Below are 5562 nucleotides of genomic sequence, written 5' to 3'. Positions count from 1 at the left end.
TCTGAACAGGGTCAGGTTGATGTGACGAGGGTAAAATCCTGTTGCCAAACAACTCACACAAAACCCAGAAGATAGTTCTTTCTGGAGGAGCCTGATTTTGGTTTCACTGTGGGGAAAAAAGGTAAGAGAAAGATATTATTTCAATACTGGTCTGAAAAATAGCTAAATATAAATGAATACACTTGTTCTTGATTAGTTTGGCTAGAAGTCAGTCATCGTACCTTTTCTATTGATTTGAGTCCTCCTATATTTAAGGTAACCCTTGAGTGTTTTGATGCAAAATGGTTGGTATAAAACTTCATGACGCCTCATGCTGAATTCGAGATGAATATTTAGCACTTGGGCGAGACATTTAAAGTACCCTGATATGTAAAATTCTTGTCAACATATAGCAGCTCATCAGTGGTGGATCCTCTGACAGCATCCCGTGTGATCATTTGTCCCGGTTCACCATCATCCCTCAGCTCACACACAACCAGCCTCTGAAGGGCAAGAACGCCTTGAATAGAGATACGAAGTTCTAAGGTATAGTGTTTACACCATTACAAGCACAAATATTTCATCATCACAAAATATTAATAATAATAATTTATATATATATATATATATATATATATATATATTAAAGTCTACAGTTCTGTATGCTTACCATCAGTTTCGTTTACATTTCTTGTTGCGACTGCCCATTTGTGAGTAAAAGAGGACTTTATGTAGTCGCTTATTGTGAGGAGAACATTTGAATCAAACACATCATCTTCAGCTGTTGTATTTCCTCTGGGATGGAGAGTTTTCGTCTCACCGTTATAATACATAATTCTGACATCATCCAGCATCGCTACATAGCTAAATTCAGGAAATGGCGTTTGTCCTTTAATGTACGTTGCAAGCAACCACAACGAATGAGAGCCTGTAATACAATAACAGGAGTAGAATAACAGTGATACAATAACAAGTTTTTTCATTCAATAATTATAATAAAGTTCAACAAGAACATGCTTATCTAATCTCTCAACAATAAAGGCTCATAAAAACACTTTCCAGTCAGTACAGAGAGGAGTGTCATGCTCAACTCTGGGCAGCAAGCCAAATCAGATCAATCATTATCTCAAAATTTTATGAACATGCTAACTTGTGAAGTTAACCAGCAGTTTCTGTGCAACCAGGAAATTTTGAGGCTAAATATATAGTCAAAAATGTGAAAAAGAACCATATAGAAATTTCCTGGTGTTTCATCATATGTATTTTTAATAAGTCAAAGTTTTGGTTGACAGAATTCAAAAGGAAAAAACACAAACAAATAACACATACATTAAACAGTCAACACTGAAAAGACAGTTAAAAAACTTTTAAATAACTCATAAAAGTCCACAACAATCATTTTGTTTTGTTTTCATTTACATTTTGGATGTATGCTTTTCTAACTTGTAAAAGGAGTGGATTTGGTTGAGAAGATATATCTAAAAGCAGATTCTAAGATCTAACAAATTTAAATTTACAAAAATGTATTTTATAGAATTCTTTTTAAATCTTACCTTTTGGAGCAGCTATTGGAAGCAAAAGTAGAAAAAACGTAAAGATACTGTCCATATTACTGACATATAGGCTCCTGTATGCTTTCAGTCAATACTCACTTGCCAATGCTCAACTTTGAAATAAACTTCTTCCGGCCTTGGGTGTAGTTGAGTGATTTGACTGAGCTTTAGCCTACAGCTTTTAATATTTAGCTAGGTAATTTAATGATTCTGTCATCAGGCAGTCTTTGCACCACAAACAATGTTTTGTTTTTGTTTTTTTTTTCTTTCCCTTTCGCATTTGTCTAAAACCTTCAATAAAACTAACAGTGACCAACTTCCAGAAGACCTACAGACCACAACTTTTATAAGCATATGCAAAATACTGTAAAAGTATTTGTAGGAGCCATTTATATTCACCTTTTAGATAAGTTAATTTAGTTATTACTTATTTTAGCCACTTTTGTAAAGATGATCTGTACATGAAGAGAAGATGGAGGCAGGTGCAGTTTTTATCTGATCTCTTTTGGAAGCGCTGGGTGAGGGAATACTTACCGCTACTCCAGGAGAGACAGAAGTGGATGAGACCAAAAGAAGCTTTTCCATTGGAGATATTGTGGTCATAATGGATCCTGTCGCCCCAAGAGGGTCTTGGCTGATGGGAAAAATTACGCAGACGTACCCTGACAAGAAAGGTTTTGTCCGTTCAGTTCAGCTGAAGACAAAAACGGGTCAGCTGGATCGGCCTGTAACGAAGATCTGCCTTTTGATGGAAGCCGAAGTGTCATAGCTGAGGTCCCGACTAGATGACTTGACTACAGAGGTCCTGGGTTTAAGAGAAGATTTCACTTAGATTAGTTCTGCACAAATGGCTCCTTTTGGTTTAAACTAGGTGATTTGGGTAATCGTGATTAAAGTAAATATTCCCAATTATGGGGCCGGGGTGTAGGAGCCATTTATATTCACCTTTTAGATAAGTTAATTTAGTTATTACTTATTTTAGCCACTTGGGGGAGTATTGCACTGGGGGTGGCACGTCACTGGGAGTTAGGTATATTTACAGGTGTGGTAATTAGTTAGGGAAAGGTGTGGATGGTGGGGAACACACGGTTCTTACCGTAGCCGTGAGCACCCACTTTATCAGACAGCACAACAGCACTTTATTAGCACTGGGTGAAGTACCATTTTATGAAAAATATATTTTCTACCTTTTATAATAAACGGGAACACCACCCAAAGAGAGCTAATGCCTGGATTTAAGTTTTGTCCGCTATGAGTTGAGAACACCATGCCATCCATGCCGAGGCTTATAGGATAGCCTCTACAGTATTATTTCTCTTGTAAAAAATAAACCTTCAGCCAGTTTGTTGTTTAAAGTTGTTTCTCTGATCATGTTGTTTTGTGGCATGACATTCACATAAATGTTATAATGTTTCCACATTTTCTTCAGATGCTGAAATTACAATTTTCACTATTAGCACTGGTGCTCCCCAGGGTTGCGTTCTCTTCCCACTGCTCTTCTCCCTGTAGACTGTGCCTCTAAAAACCCCTCTGTCAAGCTCCTGAAGTTTGCGGACAACACTACAGTCATCGGCCTCATCAAGGACAGAGATGAGTCTGCTTACAAACAGGAGGTTAAAGAGCTGGCTGTCTGGTGCGGTCACAACAAACTGGAGCTCAACACGCTCAAAACAGTGTAGATGATTGTGGACTTCAGGAGGAACGCCCCTGCACTCCCCCCCACTCGCCATCTAACGATATGGAGTCAATCAGGTTCCTAGGCAGCACTATCTCTCAGGACCTGAAGTGGGACAATCACATTGACGCGAAAAAGGACCAGAAGAAGTTGTATTTCCAGCTGGGGAAATTCAACCTGCCACAGGAGCTGCTCACACAGTTCTACTCTGCCATCCAATCCAAGTTGCAGCTCATTATGTGAATTTTATTGTAACTATTAAATAAAGCTGGGTGTTTTTTACATTACCACACAAGAACTAACAGTTAAAAACTTGTAATTGTGATCATTAGTCTACTAAGGAAATAATGATCAGTAATACCAATACATAGTTCATATTTTCCACAGTTTATAATGACAAGAAATACTTTTGTATCAATTGTATCCATGTCAGGTACAGTTGAGTAAAAAAACTCATCTTTAATGTTCTAAAGTAGCCAAAACAACTAATTTCAATGTTAAAATATCTTGAAAGATATTATTGGAAAAAATAAATGAATAAATAATACCTCAGCTCTTCATTTTATTCATGTTCTTTATTATATACAACTGATTATTAGCAGAACATCTAAGAGTTAAATGGCTCACAGTTCATCAGTAAATCACTAAACAATTAAGATACACTTCCACACAAGTGAAATAACACTGTTATGGTCTATGTACTAAACATTTAATATTTAAGACAAATTTATATATGCTTATATTTAAAGTGCGGAAAAGAGCTTTCTATATTTGATTTTGCGATGTCATAGCCAGTGCGACCAATCAAACTCTATGGTATTTTGACACAAATTCATGTCACAAGATGCCAACATGGACGGATTGTGTTAAATGAACATGATTTGTGCAGACCACAATGTGTTTTAAGGACAATTGTTAAAACAGCATAAATAAAAACGAACAACATTTTTCATGTTATGGTCATTATATGAGTCAGGAAACAAATTATGGAAAGAGTCTTTTTTAGAAAATACATATGTCCGTTACTGTCCGTGCTGAGGTTAAACTGGGAACTTGTGTAAAGCAATAGTGAAGGAAGGAACTGTACAAATAAACACTTTTTTATTCCATGGCAGTATACGGTTTCTTTAAAGTGTTTCTTCTTCCATTATTTGATGTGGAACTGTTGGGCATTTCTGACACTTGACTCTTGGCATCTGATTGTATCTTTCATCATAAAGCCAAGCAACTATCAGAACTCATTTTTCATTGCTTTGTGGCAGAACGGAAAACTCTATGCCACTTACAGTTATTTACACTTTCTCTTTTTTCAACTCAATGACATAAATGGAGGCGTGCATCAATTAATGGGGGGTGGGAGCAGCAACCAGTCTGTGGTGGCACAGAAATCTTCCCTATTTCAGTAGAAAAATGTGATTGACTATAAATTATTGGACTGTTTCAGTGCCTAAAACACAACTGAATACAATTAATTTCTACTAAATTGTAATTGAGATATTTGTGAATTAGATCAAGTAATGCTGAGTGAATATGACAACTTGAGTCTATTATTCCCCACCTCCAGGTATTTTAAAGGAAAACACCACCGTTTTTCCATATTCAAATATGTTCTTCCCTCAACTTAGACGAGTTGATACGTACCTGTCCAGTCTCAGTGCATGCACTCAATCGCTCTAGCGCACGGCGCCACTATGCTAGCATTTAGCTTAGCACCATTCATTCCTTGGGATCCAAGCAGGGATTTAGAAGCCACCAAACACGTCCATGTTTCCCTATTTAAAGACTGTTTTTTATGCCTTATGATGTTCCTTCAATTTATATCTTGCTATAAACTTGAAATAAAGAGCAAAAACACATGTATAATTTGTATTTCGTTATAAAACTGGCAGAATTTGAAAGCTGAGGTGTAAAAGCAACAAGCACAAAATTGTTGCGATAACTGGTTGACTGAGCGCTACAAATAATGAATGGAAGACATTAAATATTATGTCCTCATTTACAGTATACCATGAATAAAACAGTTTGTGAATAGTCACTTAACGTTTACAGCAGAAAAGACAACAATAACGTATGTTAACAAATTTGAGTCCACTTCAACCTTTAGAACGTTTTATTGCTGTTTAATTAAACAGGCTATGTGATGAATGAAAGTTTGGGACGTGTTTGCGGAGCAGGTGGTGGAATTTTCACAATAATTTAATGAATTTATTCACATAAATACAGCGATCTGTCACGCCACATTAAAGATCTTGAAAATCACATTATTGTAAGACACATAATTTGTGTTTCGTTATAAAACTGATTTTGAAAGCTGAGACTTTGTTTTATATTAAAAGCACAAAGCTAAGCTATTGC

At 36.3% G+C, this 5562-nt stretch overlaps 1 pseudogene; it reads right to left on the bottom strand.

The window, feature by feature from the left end:
- LOC131533846 (zinc-alpha-2-glycoprotein-like) overlaps positions 1-1740 on the bottom strand; it is a 2591-nt pseudogene extending 851 nt beyond the window's left edge.
- Between the last annotated feature and the right edge of the window lie 3822 nt (positions 1741-5562).

The sequence above is a fragment of the Onychostoma macrolepis genome, chromosome 25, assembly GCF_012432095.1.
Source record: "Onychostoma macrolepis isolate SWU-2019 chromosome 25, ASM1243209v1, whole genome shotgun sequence".
Taxonomy (NCBI): Eukaryota; Metazoa; Chordata; class Actinopteri; order Cypriniformes; family Cyprinidae; genus Onychostoma; species Onychostoma macrolepis.
Note: the sequence above shows the minus strand (reverse complement) of the source record. Positions and strands in the feature narration are given on the sequence as shown.